Raw genomic sequence first — 18,429 nt, 5'->3', positions numbered from 1 at the left:
CTGGACTTAACTTTGATGTCTTGTCCAGCACCACCTTTCTAGGGTTCTATGGCAAACATACCCTTAAAGACAGAGAAAAGAAGGAAAAACAGTTAAAGGATTTGAAATGTAAGCTATTAAATACGGCTTTCATTTCAGCAATATCCTTTTCCATTTAGTTGGAAATATGTTTTTAGAAATATCTTTGTTTAACAGTCTTTTAGATGGTATTAAAGATGGTAATAACTGTTCTTTCTGGGGAAAGGAGACAAAGCTAGCAATGAAGGGCTGGCGCTGTTATTGATACTTGTTTTGTTTTCAGACTTTAAAAACAAAAGACAAAAACATACACAAAGAAGGAAAAGAAAAGCATAGTACAAAGTAGAAAATGCAGCTTCCATCTCTGGTGTTGACTTTCACTTGCAACCTGGCTGCTTGGGAAAAAAACAATAATAATGTTTGTTCCAGGCACAGCACACAATCTTAATCAGCCACTCAGACCTGGAAAACTTGTACTAGCATTGGGCTGTTTAGGGCATTGCTTTTAGTTGTCTATTTCTGGTCACAAGCTTACAGTGATGTTGCAAAATATGTCATCTTGGCAATGTTGCAAAGACAGTGTGAGCCAAAAAAGTCAAACTGGGTTCTTTCCTTTTTATGCATTAGCACCAATAATAAATGCCCTGTAGGCCACATTCTGTTGTAACTTCCATCTCCACAATCCTGTTATCTTTTGTCTATGCCTTACTGACATGTGTAACTCATTGTATTCAACTCTTTTGCACAAAACCACAGCTGTAACTGACTGGTATTTAGTGAACTCTTCTGTTACTCCTGGGGGAATTCTGCACCAAAAAGTTAAAAATCTGCACACAATATTTTAAAATTCTGCATATTTTATTTATCAGAACACCACAATATAATCACACCAGTTTAAAATATTTTGGTAATTTATTTCAAAATACCTGTCAGCAAGCATGTCTGTAAGAATACAGACAACTAAAAGATTCCCCCAGGAGTAAAGAGTTAAAGAAACCTCTATGACAACCCAGTTCCTGTTTCTCTGTTTTGCTTTTGTTGTAATACACTCAGACTGAGGAGCCCATATGCCAGCCGGGCACATCCTGGGGAAAAACTTTGCCCCTCTAGTGTCAGACACCCACACTCATGACTCCCCCCCCCCCCCCCCCCCATCATCACATTTAAATAAGAGAAAAGTTGGTGAATCATATTAGTTGAGACAATTTAACTAAAACAGTTTCGCTAAAATTACACAACATTCAAATTATACAATTAAAATAAAATTGTTCCCCCTCCCAATTTCTCCTTTCTACAATTAACACTGCCAGGGCTTCCCTGTTGAAGGGAAACAATATCACTAACCTGCTACAAAATGCTTGTTAGGGAAAACAGCCTGTTTTCTGCTCCTGGGCTCAGCTTCTCCCAACCCACCCAGGGCACATGGCCTTTCCTTTTGTAAAGCAGCTGCCCTGAGCCCTTGCCCTCTTGGAGTGAATCCAGCAACTGGGAATCTATTGAGCTTACCCCAAACTACCACACCTAAATCCAGAAACTTCTGAGTGTGGAGAGTTCATTGTGCATCTGCCTAGCAACAGTGATCCAGACACAACTCCTTCCTACCCCCCCCCCCAATAGATCTCTGAGATATCTCCCAATTGGGCACATGGGTTACACTTACTCTTCAGGAAGTGAGGAGGAAGTGGAAGAAAGGAAAGGAGAGTCACTGCTTCTGCTTGAGTATCACCAGGAGCTTGACGAACAGAAAAACTTCACCTGTGTTTTGCACTGCTGGGTGAAGACTATAATTACAGCTCCCTTCAGCCTTTCTGCAGACATCCTTTTACTAGATTCCCCCCGCCCCCAAGAGTGCTACAATGTAAGGCTAAGGGATTTGTATTATTATTATTATTTTCAGCATCCTGGATGACTACCTCATATTTTTGTTTTATTCAGTATGGAGAAGCACTGGAAAAACATATACTAAGATTGCTACCACAGGCAAATCTAGAAAGCATTACTGTGTCCATGTTTGCGATGCTGACTACAAGTTTAAAATAGTAATTTGAGTGATTTTTCAAACTTGGAACATATCTGTTTATTATATTATGTTGAAAAACCCTAGGACAGCTGCCAAAGAGATCTCACTGTTGAAAGTGACCTTGATTTAACTCTGTGCTGTACAAAGCTGGTTAAAATGTGTAGAGCAGAGAGTGAGGAGAACGTCACAAAGCACCTGTTGTGGATCCCTTAATTACATCTGATGTTGAAAAGTGAAAGGAAGCAGCAGCAATCTGAAATAAAGGGAAACGTAGAAGAGTACAAAAAGTGAATGCAAAGCTCTAATAAGAAAGCTTTGCATTTCCATAGCATTAGCATAGCTTTGCATTTCCATCTGAAGTGAAAGCTCTTTACAAGTGTTCATGAATTTATTTGTGCATCACTCCTTTGCAGTAAGTAAAAGATGTATTAGAAGAAACAATGTTTCTTTCAGATGACTACTTGGCTCTATTTTAGGAGGCAACACAAATACTGGTTTGCAGTCTCTGCATCAACTTACTCCAGAAGGAATTCTGTGCCAAAAAATTAAAAATTCTGCACACAATATTTTAAAATTCTGCAAATTTTATTTGTCAATATATAAATGTGGAGACTCCAGCATGGCAGTGAGGAGCACAGTCCGCTGGCTGCATGGAGGTGGGAAGATCACCCTACAGCTCCTCCCCCTTCCAGGACAAGGATGTGGCAGTGATGTTGCACCCAAGCCTAACACAGCTCAAGGACAAAGCCTGCCCCAGAAGCACCCCGAGGGCCCTTGGCAGCAAGCGTACCAGGTATGCACAGGCAGTGTTGTGGAAAACGAGTCACACCAGCTGTTTGGTCCAAACAGTCTGAGGTCCTTTTATTTTGAATACAAGCATGCAGGGAGAAGGAGAGAGAGAGATGGTCACACACAGGTGCCACGCTGGTCTCCCTCTGTCCTGCCCCTATAATACCAGTCTTATATAGTTTTTTACATTTCAGTAAAGGATACATTTCCTTAATTTTTTTTTTAATCGCTAAAGCATTGTTAATAAAGCCTTATAAGGAGCCAAGGTGAACAGTTTTATAATTAGCATTGCGCAGACACACTTTGTTATTATCAAGATCTGCGGTTTGTTTGTGGCAGCGTTTTGTCTAGGGGCTTTTGCAGGTTTCTGGGGGGGTTGTACATAATAGACAGCTAGGGACTTGAGCTGGTGAAAGGTTGGCCTAGGTCATTATTTGGGTCAAAATACCACGACCCAGCATATGTTCTTAGCTTAAGCTAAGTCTTACAGGATGCAGGCCTGTAGGTCTCTTGCGTTACTGCTCTTGCCTATGCTGCATACAGTGCATAGGTCTTGTCACAAAGTGGGATACGGTCAGGTCAACAATACTTTCCCCCACAGCAGGCTCAGTCCAGCAGGATCCAAGTGTGGGGGAATCCAGGTGTGGGGTGAGAAGGTTCTGTGTGGGGCAATCTGCGTGTTGGTGGTTCGGTGGGGGGTGTGGGTGCATGGTGGATCTGGATGCACAGGCACTCATTGCGGGGGTTCCAGGTGTAGGACCAAAGAGACTCTGCAAGGGGGTCTAGGTGAAGGTGGTTGGGGCTCAGCAGGGGTGGTCTGGGTGTGGGGGGATGCAGCTCAGCATGGGGGTACAGATGCTGGGGGAATGGGCCTTGGAGGGGTGGGGGTCTGGGTGCAGCTGGTTGAGGCTCAGTGGGATAGAGCTAAGGGGGCTCTTTAGGAGCAGGCTCTTTAGGTGCAGGGAGTCGCCGGATGTAAGGGGTGAGGCTTGGCAGGGGTATGGGTGGATCTGCATGAACAGGGGTTGGGCAGACAGGGGAGCAACTCCCCGTACAGTGAACCCTCCCCCTCCAGCTGAGGAGCAATGGCAGCAGGAAGCGAGGGGTGCGTGTGGAGCTTCCTGCAGCTAGGGGAGATTTCTGGGCAGTGGGTCTGACCCGGCTTCAGCCTTGGCCCCAGCCCCAGCTGCTCCTTGCAGGGGAAGAAGTCTCTTCCTCCCGTGCCCCAGCCCAGCCAGGACTTGCAGCTGAGCCTGGCACAGGTGGGGTGTCCCCAGCCTCACACTGCCGCAGTAATTTATCTCTCCACTGGTTGCTCCAGATGCCCAAAAAATGTGCCCACACTGCTGGGGAGGGGAGCGCGACTGCTCTTGCGGCTTCCCTGTCAGAAAGTGGGTTTTTTTGCAGGGAAGCAAAGAAATGTGTGGGGGACATGAATTCTGCACACATGCAGTGGCACAGAATTTCCCCAGGAGTATTTTGCTAATGATAAACAAGAAGCATCAGAATCCAGCTCCCTTTCTCTTAGCTGTTCTGTCTTGTGGAACTGACAGGGGGAAAGAAAAATAGAAAAAAAATTTGGTAAACTAAAATATGACAAAAAGAAAAGGAGTACTAGTGGCACCTTAGAGACTAACAAATTTATTTGAGCATAAGCTTTCGTGAGCTACAGCTCACTTCATCGGATGCATTCCTAACACGGCTGCTACTCTGAAACCTAAAATATGAGAGAGTACACAAAAGGAGTGGATTGGCATAGCAGGATGCCAGTCATTCTGCGCTTTAAATCCCCATCTAGCTCTGTTCCAATCTATTTAATGAGGTTTTTGCTTTCTAGTTGGATCTCCATTGATTCATTACTATGATGTTCTAAACAGAGACGTCATCTTTTACCTACCTGTCCATTTCTTCAACCTATCCCAATCCACCTGCATTCTTCTGATGGCAGCAGGTTTCAGAAAAGTTTAGCCCTGCCTGCTTTTCACTTGACATTATTGCTTGAAAGGGTAAGTTAGTAACTGAATAGTCTTGAATTCAGTTTTTCTCCTACGTGTAATGTGGGCAGGGCCAGAGAGGAAAACTGTTTAAATCTGAAGGTTCTAGTGACAAGCCAAGCAAAATCTGCTTTCTGTATTTAAAGTCCCTAAGAACCCTTGTTAGAATTATAGCCTGGAATTGCATTGTTATGTGTACATCACTCTTGGAAAATAATTAATAGTAAGTTATAATGACAGTGATTCACATCCGTGAAGTGCTGTACTAACACTGTCCAAAATTCTCTGTTGGCATAATTCCACTGGCTTTTGGCAGCAGGGAATTTGACTCATCAACTATTTCACCCACTGTCTCTGTGATATAGGCATATTAAATATTACTCTCTTTGTATTATAGATGATAAAATCTGAGGCACAGAGAGGTTAAGTGGCTTGCCCATAGCTACCCACAGAGTCAGGTCCTGACTCCCTGTCCCAAGCTTATTTTGCTAGGGTACAGTGCTTAATGAGGGTTTAATTTACTAATGCTTATTATCTAAAAGTAGACATATGACAAACATGATTGCTAAAAAAAGAGATTATATGAAAGAGAGAATAAATGAGTAGCCAATACAGAAAGCAATGGAAAAGAAGCAGGGAACAAGGCAACAAGCATAAGCACTTTCAGAGTTAAGTGCTTATAAAAAGGTTAGCTTGTAAACTGGGAAAGAAGAAAGGATCCAGTTAGTGGATCAAAGAACAAGAAGCCTAGCGATTAAAAATTAGACATTAAAAAAAAACAAACAGAAATCAAAGGGGTGATGAAGAAGTGAAAAATCAGAGTGGTGTTAATAATATGCAGTTATACAAGATTATATGAAACCAAGTAGAACTGAGTGAGTGATATACAATTAAGGAAATGGAGAACAGAACTGAAAAATATTGAAAGAATTTAGTGGGAGGAAATCCAGAGATTGGTGCAAATTCAAAAGAAATGACTTTCCTGTAGCTTTAGCTTCTGTTCTTTCAGAATATAAAATGTGCTTTGAAGAAAGAATGCAATGCATGAACGCTGATTAATAAAAATGAACATATCAAAATTAGAAATTTTACTGATCTTTTCCTCTCAAACTTCAGACTTCCTAGCCTTCTCTGCACTATTGTACTTCAGAATTGTTAGCTACTTCAACATCCTGACCTTCTCCATACATGCTATAAGTTAAACCAAATACTATACTACATTCTACTTTAATGTTGCAGAGCACAGTAAGCTGGTATGGCAAAGGCAAGGTGGGATAAATACGGTCATCCCTGAGATGTTGCACAACTTCTGGGGAAAATATGTTGGCATTTGCTGTCACTTGAGCTCTGAATCTCCAGCACAGCATACAATTTGGAAATTTCCTCTTCTGTTATGCACATGTACACCAGTGTACCTTGGTCTTGTATATGTAGTTCACGTTTAACTGTTCTAGAGTAGACAGCCTATTAAAAAGCTGGGACTTTCCACTAGTTTCCACAGAATTGTACCTGACATGATTTTAGAAACCTGAACAAACTGAAGAATTTTAGAACTAGGCTACCTCCCCGCTTTTCATTAGCTGGCTCAGCCAAGTAAACGCCATCTATATAAATTAGTCTGCCAGATCAAATTGTGGCTATTAGATGCTTCTTGTTCCAAACCAGCACATGACTTGAATCTCATCTCACACAATTTAAACTGATATAACTCCATTGATTTTGAGGAAGTTACTTTTGATTTACATTGGTGTAGAATCAGAATTAAGTCCCTCATGTTTTTTAAGAAAATAAATAAGATAGTGTCAGATTGTTTTTGGCGGGGGTGGGGACTTCTCGCAGAGTGAAAACTCTGCAAGATCCATTATTAATGAGGACCTTTCTTATATTATGTGGCAGATCAGATAGAGAGGTAGTTGTTTGGAAACTAACCTCTCTATACCACCCAGGGGTGAAGACTGAAAGGGGTTGGAAAAGGAGATTAGTCTGTTTGTATTGCTATGGGACAAGGGGAAAGGAACACTCTATTCACATTACATTGTTTGCACTGCCTTTAATGGGTGTACTGTATACAGAGCACTATAATTAGAATAGGAGAGTACATTCTCCAGTGCAGAGCTCTGTATTAGAAGACAATCAATATGTGAATATGAATTATGCCTGGGGGAGGAAAAATGGATTCCCTGCTGTTTCCACTGTATTTTTGCCAAATGCACAAGCTTGAATTTTTCATACCTTTTTAATGGCCCTCAGGGTACAGCCTTCCAACTTGCAAGATGCTGCTGGATATATCTTTGGTAAGAGGGTATGGCTAAAGTCACCAACAATAAAACAAAATGCCCAGCTATTGAAAGTGGAGGGTTGCTCATCTGGGACACATGCAGTATTATCTACTGTGGCAAATTGCCAGTACGATTATGATGGGTCCCACGCATCCGCTTCTTGGGGCAGGGGGGTTCAGGGCACAGTTTCCTGCCCCAGAACTAGGGTATTTACTGTCCCACTAGTAACCCAGAGAAGGGTAGTGGAGAGGGAGGGACCCAGGCCCACCCTCTACTCCGGGTCCCAGCCCAGGGGCCCTAGGGATAGTGGTAAACCACTTGAAAGAGTGTTCCTTCGTCTTGGCTACTTCCCTCTCCTGCTCTTCAGCTTGTGGGACTTCCTGCCCTCTCTCTCTCTCTGCACAAGCCGGGTGTCTCTTTACCTAAGTCTTGGTCTTCTAGCCAGCCACGGCACTTCTCCAAACTCTCCTGTACTTCAACTCCTCCAAACTGGGGCCTGGGCTAGCCTGAACACCTCTCCCTCCTGAAAGCTGTTGTGTTATACCTTCTGATTGCGTTGTTTTGTTGCTAAGTTTTTCTTTATCCTTTTGTAATTCCTGTAATTGTTACAAATAAATTTCTTTTCTGTTTCAAAAAAAAAAAAAAAAAAAAAAAACAAAAACTCCTCCAAACTGGGGCCTGGGCTAGCCTGAACACCTCTCCCTCCTGAAAGCTGTTGTGTTATACCTTCTGATTGCGTTGTTTTGTTGCTAAGTTTTTCTTTATCCTTTTGTAATTCCTGTAATTGTTACAAATAAATTTCTTTTCTGTTTCAAAAAAAAAAAAAAAAAAAAAAAAACTCCTCCAAACTGGGGCCTGGGCTAGCCTGAACACCTCTCCCTCCTGAAAGCTGTTGTGTTATACCTTCAGATTGTGTTGTTTTGTTGCTAAGTTTTTCTTTATCTTTTTGTAATCTCTGTAACTGTTACAAATAAATTTCTTTTCTGCTTCAAAAAAAAAAAAAAAAAACTCCTCCAAACTGCTCTCTGCTCCAACTCCTTTCCCTGGCTGATTGAAGCAGGGGTTTTTTATCAGGTGACTAGCTTCAGGTGCTCTAATTGGCTTCAGGTGTTTTTAATTAATCTACAGAAACCTTTCTTCCCTCTACAGGGAATAAGGCTTCTCCTCTCCCTGGGACTTGCATATCTCTCCTATATCACTCTCCTGCAGTCCAATTTCCTTCATTTGACCCTTTGACCACACTCATGTTCCTGTTATTTCATTAGTTGTCCCCCGGATTTATTTGGTGTCCAGGTCCTGTGGATCCCCCTCTTAGGCTGTGAGGGGATCCTTTAGCAGCACTTCCCGGATCCCAACAGGATCACTCTCCTGCTGCCTTCTGGCCATGCTATATCACACTGTGCAGAATGGATAGCTTCCGGATCCTATTGTAAAGTTCTGTAGCAGAATGCACTGCCCCAGCCATCTTTATCTTTCAAAACACTGCTTACAATTAGTCTAAGAGCCAAATCATACCTTTTCTGAGTGAGGCAGACAAGTGGCCAGGAATCATCGATGAGGTTCATCTCACAGTGTTTTCCTTATAAGCATCTCTTAAGAGGAGGGACTAGAGGTGGGGGGAGACGAATGAGGAGTTGGCTCCGATCCTCACTGATATCATAGCTCCTTTAAGAGTTCTACTGTTCTTGCCCACCCAAGCCTGCCAACCCGAGCCCCTGCTTGTAGGTAGGCTAACCACCGCTATTACAGTGAAGGATACTACAGGGAGCAGCTACTCTCTCTCCAACCAGGCACCCTCCCTGGAAACTCTGTGGTGCCCAAATCACAGGACGGACATATTCCACATTTTCACACTACCTAAGAGGTTCACTGATGGCCCTCTTAGACTAGGGAACTCAGGAAGAGAATCAGGATGTATTTTTATGAATTAAGATCACAAATGCTTTCATTTTGCTGCAATCGCTCAAAAGTTTGTAAAGTTCCTCCACTGTTCTGAGGGTTTCTTGAAAACAGGCTATCCCTTTTCTTCTCTTTTTGAACTAATCTAAAAATCTTGGGTTAGATACTAGCTACACCCAGAATCTACTAACTCAGCTAAAGGGAATGGCTACTGAGAAGCTAGTTGTGGCTCTCTGATTTTGGGGCTTTGTACTACAGTGGCCCTGGCCATAGTTTAGAACGCCCTCAGGGCCCTCCCCCCTCCAGAGGTCATTATATTAGCCAAGAGTAGCTGGAATGCAGTAGTGCTCCAGACACACACAGCGCCTCCCCCTAGGCAGTGGTTGTGGTGTGTTAGCCATAAACCAGAACAAACTACCCACCATTGGGAGAATATTCAGATAATGAGATCTGTGTCCTTTCTGGACCCTTTATGCTGCCCGAATGGTACAAACAGGCTGGACTACAGTAGACAATCTAACCTGTTGTGTCTTAACTGGAGTATTGAGGCCATTTCCATTTAGTGAGCCAAGGTCGACTCCAGCCATATTACCTTGTTAGATCCCAATCAGGAATGTGTCCTTCCCAGAGGACCCTTCCCAGAGACCCCATTTACCCCCCTAGTGTTACCAACAAAGAACCACAAAAACATCCTCAAACAACTATCTTTTGTCACTTCTGTTTTGCTTTGTAACACATGAACCGTGTGAAACTTCAGAAGTAAATTCCAATGAACTGCTGAGACTGTTTAGGTAAGGTGCACTACTTCCCCTATTGGTTAAAAAAGACTGCCACGTATTTTATTAATAATTACAGATTTAAATGTTTAATAAACAATCTGTTCTACATTATTGAACAGGTGACATTCTGCATTTTTAATGGATTATGGAACTGCAGCAGCCTTTTTGTATTTTGCAGGCACAGGTCACCTTTTGGAAGTTGAATATTGCCAAAACAGCAGTTTCAAAATGCCCTGTGGGCATGTTGAAGGCATTTCAGATCTGTTATTAACACGGAGGTGAGATGTAAAGTTTATAAAAGATAAGTAAGATCTGACAGATTGGTTTGAACCCCTGTACCCACACAAGTCACCAATCTCCATGCCAATATTGTCTTTTGCCATTACTAAAACACAGCAGTTTCCTCAAGTTCATACGTCGCTTTTGGTTCTAAGCCTGATTTTTACTCCTACCCCATCTCTCTGTCTGTAAAAACATCAGTCCACTTCAAAATTCTTATTGGTGGTCCTATGCCAGACAAAAATATATTTGGGCAGGGTGGAGGTGGCCTGGAGTTATCACGGCAAGATGGGGTCAGAATATACAGATTTTCCTCTTTCTCCTTTCAGGGAGGGGATGCATTAGGGCTTCAGGACTATCCCAGCCTAATGCTTGCAGTCAAAGCTGCAGATTAGCTCCTACACTGTTATGCAGTCTGTGGGAGCACGCATCCCCAGCCAGTTATCTGAGTTCATACTAAAGAATGGATCTGGGCCAATTTTCTTACATTTATTTTGAGATCAAGGGCCTTTTCTAAGGTCTTCATGAAGTATAATGCTGTAAGCAACTTACATGTTAGAGAAAACCTTGGACTCCTAGACTTTGAAGGTGCAGTATCCAAAATATGAACCGCATGGCATTAGATTTAAACCTAGTTTAAATGCACATGTCTCATATAACAAATATGATACTTAGTCACTACACTCACTACTACATTTCTCCTTCTATGTCAATTGCAAAATCCTATGATTTTAGCTTAGGAGGTTTGTATCTCTGAACTTACCACCTTCATGTCTAATAATATCTTTGTCAGTGGCAGCACATGAAAAATGAGGAATGATTTTTTAGTTGTGATTTTTTTCGAGTAATGAACTAGCAAAGTATGTCATCTTCTGTGGAATGTATGAACATCAAGAAGGTTGGTGTCTTCACAACCACAATGGGCCAGACTATGATACTACACTGAGTAATACCTTTCTCCTCATATAGTCTCACTGATTTTAGTGGGTGTATTCAAGAAGCAAGGTATAGCAGTGTGAGTAAGGGTATCACTATCTAGTTCTGTGTAGACAAGATTATTTTTTCTTGGAGTTGCTGCTGATATGGAACTTGTACGCCATAAATGGATTAACTCATCTCAAAGTTTCTCATTGTTCTCACTGCAGTACAACATGAGCAGAGTTAAGGTTATTTGGGTGACCTTAACTGGGCATTACTATACTTACCAACTCATTAAAAAAACTGCACAAGAACTGACACTTTATTATGTTTCCAAATTGTTCTCTCTTTTCCACCTCATACTTTTATTATTTTTAACTTTAAACTATTTGATTCATTTTAACAAACTACAGTTCAGCCCATAATTTCATCTGGGATATTGTTATGACTTGAAACTGCAGTGAGGTTCTGATGGATTTGTTACTGTAGGTTTTTCCTTACAAGACTGACCCTTGCATAACTACAATACCTGCAAACAGAGATATTTATCTGCAAGACCACCTACGGGCATTTCAAAGATATCACTTAACTTGGGTTACATTGTGGACCCTAAGCCAATGATTTCAACTTTTTTGGATCCAGGACTGAAACTAAAAATGGGCCAAAAAAAATAAATAAAAAAAAATCCACCCACTGATCCATTATATCCCACAGCCTTTTGTGGCCAGAAAAGACTGTGGTAGTTTAACATGGAAAGAAACCATGAAAGTTTTTGTGTGCTTGCTAGGGAGCTGGGCATGGATAAGATATACCAGATATATTTTAATATCAGACAGTTTCATAAACTTATAATATAAATCTGTTAATCCTATATCTGAATCCAGGTTACTGTCACACCATGTGCACAAGTTTTCCAAATTTAAAGAAGAATAATTTACTGAGAAACACTGTCACCTAGACATTGAAGTAGTATTTTCACCGAACTGTCTAATTGTGAATCCATTTCCCCAGTGACAGACGGATGGAAGCAGTTACACACATTGGTTGAGACATATAATAAACATTTCATTGCAGTCGATGAAAGGGACTGTATTATTGTAGATTCCTCCTGATGTTATTCTCATGTTGGTCTCACTGACAGCAGTGTTTGCTTATAGAGACATGAGAAATTAAATCAGAAATTAAAGGACTACAACAGATATCACTGTTGTCACCAGCCCACTTATGATGTATTTAAAGAGTTTTAATTAAAAAAATATTTAAGACTTGATATCTGCTTTTGGGCTCTGACTTCCCTCCTCCTGAAATCCATTCCCCGTTATGATCCTCTTTTAATTTTTAAAAGAAAATAGTTTTTTTCTTCCCAAGAACAGGTTTGTAAGTTGGTAATCAATTTGGTGGTGCACCTTGCAATCTGATATCAGAGTTTCCAGGAACATATATCCAGAATTTGATTGCATCCCATGCAAACCCACTTGTTCAGGTCAAGTTTAACACAATACTTTAACTCTTCAGGGCAGGGCCATCTTTTACTTCATGTCTGTAAAGTGCTTCAGTGATTAGGATCCTGAGGTAGCACTATAAAACAAATCAGCACCCTTGGCATTACCAAAATAAAAAGCTGGCCAACCTCAGGAACGTCAGCAAACAGGAGGTCATGGGAGATCTATAAATAAACTGACGAGCTCAGATATTTACTTTTGACAATATATGTTTGCAGCATTGTTGTAGCTGTTTTGGTCCCAGGATGTGAGAAAGACAAGGTGTGTGAGGTGATATATTTTATTGGACCAACTTCTCTTGGTGGAAGGGACATGCTGTTGAGCTTCACAGAGCTCTTCTTCTGGTCTGGGGAAAGAAGCACAGTACCTGAGCTAAAAATAACACCCCAAGATTGCCAGGCTTGTCGTCAGAAGCAAGCTCCCCACAGACAGACTGATATTAGAAGGGCATAATTTAAAGATTTCTCTTCCCCTGGAACAGCTTGAGTCATGGTGCCCTCCATACAGTTCCCGCCCTTACCCTCAGTCTCTCCTCTTGGAAAGCAGTGCCTCCTCCCTGTAGCTCCCAGCTGTTGCTCTTTCCTCTCCCCGCAGGGCGCAGCTCACAGCTCACCGGCTCTGGCAGCTGCTGCGCAGGGAGAGGGTACGGTCACAACATGTGACCAAGAGGGGCCAGCAAACCCTGGCAGAAATCTGGGGGGGGGGGCGGAGCACGTGACACTGCCTGCCCCCTCCCCACATCACCTCTGCACACAGACCAGCACACACCAATTCAAAATGGCACCAGAGCCTGCCAGAACAACAGATGCAAAACTGGCAGACAGTTCTCCACTGCTGTGATGATAAATGGTCTACACAACACATCTTGCAAGATTCATGGGTCCTACACATGCTTAACACAACATATGGTGTACCTCATCCAGTGCGTCAAATGCCCCAATAATAATTATGTGGGTGAAACCACACAATTATTATGCTCTTGAATGAACTCACATAGAAAAACGATAAAAGACAAAAAGAAAAGGAGTACTTGTGGCACCTTAGAGACTAACCAATTTATTTGAGCATAAGCTTTCATGAGCTTATGCTCAAATAAACTGGTTAGTCTCTAAGGTGCCACAAGTACTCCTTTTCTTTTTGCGAATACAGACTAACACGGCTGTTACTCTGAAACCTGTCATGATAAAAGACAAAAACATCATATCACGCGTGGGTGAACACTTTTCACAGAACAATCACTCCACATCTGATCTTCAATATTGTCCTCAAAGGAAACTTGCACAACACCTTCAAAAGTTAAGCTTGGGAACTTAAATTAATAACTCTGCTAGACACCAAAAACTATGGACATAAGAACAGTCATGCTTAGGGCCCTACCAAATTCATAGTCCATTCCGGTCAATTTCACAGTCATAGGATTTAAAAAATTGTAAATTTCATGATTTCAGATATTTAAATCTGAAATTTCATGGTGTTGTAACTACAGGGGTCCTGTGGGGGGGTCACAAGGTTATGGGGGGGGGTCATAGTATTGCCACCCGTACGCCTGCTCTACTGCTGGTGGCGGCACTGCCTTCAGAGCTGGGTGACCAGAGTGTGGTGGCCGCTGGCCGGAGCCCAGCTCTGAAGGCAGCACCACTGCCAGCAGCAGCGCAGAAGTAAGGATAGCCTAGTACGGTATTGCCACCCTTATTTCTGCACTGCTGCCTGCAGAGCTGGGTCCTCAGCAAGCAGACACCTCTCTCTGGCTGTCCAGATCTGTAGGCGGCAGTGCAGAAGTAAGTAAGTGTGGAATGGTTTGGTGTTGCCACCCTTAAAACCCCCCATAATCCTCTTTTGGGTCAGTTTGAGAAACTCTGGTGAAATCTGTATAGTATATGGTGAAAGTACGCAAAAGACCAGATTTCATGGGGGAGACCAGATTTCATGGTCCATGATGCTTTTTTCATGTCTGTGAATTTCGTAGGGCTCTAGTCATAGTAGATCAGATCAATAATCCATCTAGCCCCATATCCTGTCTTCCGACAGTGGACAATGCCAGGTGCTTCAGCAGGAATGAACAGAACAGGCAATCATGGAATAATCCATCCCCTGTCATCCACTCCCATCTCCTGGCAGTCAGAAACTATGGATACCCAGGGCATGGGGTTGCAGCTCTGATCATATTGTCTCACAGCCACTGATTGACCTATCCTCCATGAACTTACCTAATTATTTTGAATCAGTGACACTTTTTGCTTCACAACATCCCCTGGCAATGAATTCCACAGGTTGTCTGTGTGTTGTGTGAAGAAGTACTTTCTTACGTTTGTTTTAAACTTGCTTCCTATTAATTTCATTGCATGATCCCTCGTTCTTGTGGTATGAGAAGGAGTAAATAACACTTCCTTATTCACTTTCTCTGTACCATTCACCATTTTATGGATTTCTTTCAGATCTCCCCTTACTCGCCTCTTTTCCAAGCTGATAAGTCCCAGTTTTTGTAATCTCTCCTCATATGGAAGCAGTTTCATATCCCTTATCATTTTTACTGCCTTTTTGAATTCTAATATATATTTTCTGAGATGGGGTGACCAGAAATGGACACAGTATTTAAGGTGTGGGTACACCATGGATTTATATAGTGACATTATGATATTTCCTGTCTTATTATCTATCCCTTTCCTAATTGTTCCTAACATTCTGCTAGCTATTTTTTTGATTGCTACTGCACATTGAGCGGATGTTTTAGAACAACTGTCCAGGATTACTCCAAGATCTCTTTCTTGAGTGGTAATAACTAATTGAGACCCCATCATTCTGTATGTATAGTTGGGATTATGTTTTCCAATGTGCATTAATTTGCATTTATCAACATTGAATTTCATCTGCCACTTTGTTCCCCAGTTTTGTGAGATCCTTTTGTAGCTCTTCACAGTCTGCTTTTGACTCAACTATCTTGAGTAATTTTGTATTGTCTACAAATTTCACCACCTCACTATTTACCCCTTTTCCCAGATCATTTATGAATATGTTGAACAGCACTGGTCCCAGTACAGATTCCTGCGAGACACCACTATTTACCTTTCTCTATTCTGAAAACTGGCCATTTATGCCTACCTGTTGTTTCCTGTCTTTTAACTACATGTTTGTTGACCCGCTTGAAGAATTCTAATAGACTGGTGAGGCGTGACTTCCCTTGACAAAAGCTGTGTTGACTTTTCCCCAACAAATCGTGTTCATCTATGTGTCTGATAATTCTCTTCTTTGCTATAGTTTCAACCAATTTGTCTGGTACTGAAGTTGGGCTTACTGGCCTGCAAGTGCCTGGATCACCTCTAGAGCCCTTTTTAAAAATTGGCTTCACATTAGCTATTCTCCAATCATCTGGTACAGAAGCCGATTTAAATGACATGCCACAGTTAGTAGTTCTGCAATTTCACATTTGAGTTCATTCAGAACACTTGAGTGAACACCATCTGGTCCTGGAGATTTATTACTCTTTAGTTTATCACTTTGTTCCAAAACCTCCTCTAATGACACCTCAATCTGCAACAGTTCCTCAGATTTGTCACCTAAAAAGAATGGCTCAGGTTTGGGAATCTCCCTCCCATACTCAGCTGTGAAGACCAATGCAAATAATTCATTTAGTCTCTCCACAATGGCCTTATTGTCCTTTAGTGCTTCTTTAGCATCTCGACCGTCCAGTGGCCCCACTGGTTGTTTAGCAAGCTTTCTGCTTCTGATGTACTTAAAAAAAAATCCTGTTACTTTTTGAGTCTTTGGCGAACTGTTCTTCAAATTCTTTTTTGGCCTTCCTAATTATATTTTTACACTTCATTTGCCAGGGTTTATGCTCCTTTCTATTTTCCACACTAGGATTTAACTTCCACTTTTTAAAGGATGCCTTTTTGTCTCTCACTGCTTCTTTTACTTTGTTATTTAGCCACGATGGCACATTTTTGGTTCTCTTACTACGTTTTTTAATTTGGGGTATACATTTAAATTGAGCCTCTATTATGGTGTCTGGTACAGAGGCTGATTTAAGTGATAGATTACATACCATACTTAGTCGTTCTACAATTTCATATCGGAGTTCCTTCAGAACTCTTGGGTGAATACCATCTGGTCCTGGTGACTTATTACTGTTTAGTTTATCACTTTGTTCCAAAACCTCCTCTAATGACACCTCAATCTGCGACAGTTCCTCAGATCTGTCACCTTAATCAGAATATTGGTTTTATGGCTCATTACAACAATTTGTAACATACCACATTGCCTGCTACTCTTAATTGCTCACTTCACTTTGTGGACGACAATCTTACCCTCACTTGCCCAATTCATTTCAAGTGACCACCTCCAATCAGCATTACCCCTTCTGCTTAACAATCTGTTCCAATTTGTATTTAGCTCAGATACTGTGCTTCCTTTCCCAGACCAGAAGAATAGCTCTGTGCAACTCAAAAGCTTGTACCTTCCAGTTTCACCAACAGAAGTTGGCCCAGTAAAAGATATTACCTCACCCGCCTTGTCTTTGATAATGTAAGTAATTGCCTCATCTGGAACACAATATGCCTGGTATCATCTAGGTATACAGATGTAGCGATTGAATGTTCCACTGCCTCGCAATATTATTGCTAATGACACATTTAAGCTAGCTCTTCCAGAGACCTTAACTCCCATTTAGGCACCTAAATAAGAGCCAGATTTTCAGGAGTCCTGTGTATCCAACAGCTCCCCCCGTGACACTTATGGCCATATTTTCAAAAAGATCTCAGCACCCAACATGAGCTCTTCTGGAAATTTGGCCAGTTATTTAGATGCCTAACTGGGAGCTGAGCTCTTCTGATCAGCTGGCCCTTCGGGGTCATTCCTCATGATTAGATAACAGTAACTCAAACATAATTCCAGAACATCACCTTACTATTACTGTCACCTATCCTTCTCCCCCATGACGTATTCTATGCCCACCAATTATGTATTGTCTCTATTTAGACGGTCAGTTCCTTAGGGCTCTGTTTTATGTTTGTACAGCACAAGAGTCTTTCAGTCCTGACTGGAGGCTCTGGGCGCTGCTCAGTACCGTTTGCAAATTAATTGAAAGCTAGTAGACAAGGAGATTTCACCTCTTAGAATTTTGCGCAGGGTATTTATTGATGAAAATCATTGATCCCATTTTTGAATGACTACCTACCCTATGGAGACACTTGGAATACAGAAGCTGCACAAAACTGTGCATATTCAAAAACTGTAGATGCTAATTTTCTTTTCGCTAACATTTTGACCTGAATTTTAACAGCTGCCTATAAAATGTTTTGTCCATTTTTTTTAAAAGATGCGTATAGCATGCAAATTGCATTTTTTTCATGAAAATCAGGTAATAGAATATCTGACTATGCAACTAATTCTACAGATAAGGATCTCATGCAAATAGCCTCCAGCTTCAGGAACACTACTTGCCTGTGTACGGCAAGTATGCAGTTCAGAGTTTATGGAATCAAATCTATGAATACATTTACTGAGGCTATGTTTAGGTCAGTTTGAATATCTGATCATTTGAACATCTTACATTTACTTTTATGTTTCCAAACAAATCTTTCTCATTTTTGTATATGGGTAGCACACTACAGCGATTAATTATTTGCATAATTGGCTCTTTCTGTTAACTTGAACAATGAACTAATATTGCCTCCCACAATATATAAAAAATGTCACCTTATAAATCAGTTTGCTATACTGTCAGACTTGCATCTGTAACATATTCTGCTAAAAACCTTTATATAGTTTAATTTAAACTATTTTATTTAATTCTAAGTTGTTAGTTATTCCTCTATTATTCAGTCTTACTAGCAATCTCAGTCAATAATCCTCTGAATGACTACAAAACACTGGGTAGTACTGTAGCAAAAGAGTTCCCAACATTCCCTGAAGGAGTTCACAGAATGTGAGAACCCTTCTTTATGGGATAATCTA

At 41.4% G+C, this 18,429-nt stretch overlaps 1 long non-coding RNA gene across 1 annotated transcript in view; it reads right to left on the bottom strand.

Moving 5' to 3' along the window:
* Positions 1–7,541, bottom strand: part of LOC122464978 — a 58,195-nt gene extending 50,654 nt beyond the window's left edge. Inside the window, exons 1-2 of the long non-coding RNA XR_006289455.1 lie at positions 7,523–7,541; positions 7,054–7,129 (exon numbers count right to left, since the gene is read on the bottom strand). This is a non-coding gene — a long non-coding RNA (uncharacterized LOC122464978). The remainder of the gene's footprint in view (positions 1–7,053; positions 7,130–7,522) is intronic.
* Between the last annotated feature and the right edge of the window lie 10,888 nt (positions 7,542–18,429).

This window comes from Chelonia mydas, chromosome 3 (genome assembly GCF_015237465.2).
Source record: "Chelonia mydas isolate rCheMyd1 chromosome 3, rCheMyd1.pri.v2, whole genome shotgun sequence".
In the NCBI taxonomy this organism is placed as follows: domain Eukaryota; kingdom Metazoa; phylum Chordata; order Testudines; family Cheloniidae; genus Chelonia; species Chelonia mydas.
The sequence above is the reverse complement of the archived record's forward strand: the minus strand, read 5'-3'. Positions and strand labels throughout refer to the sequence as shown.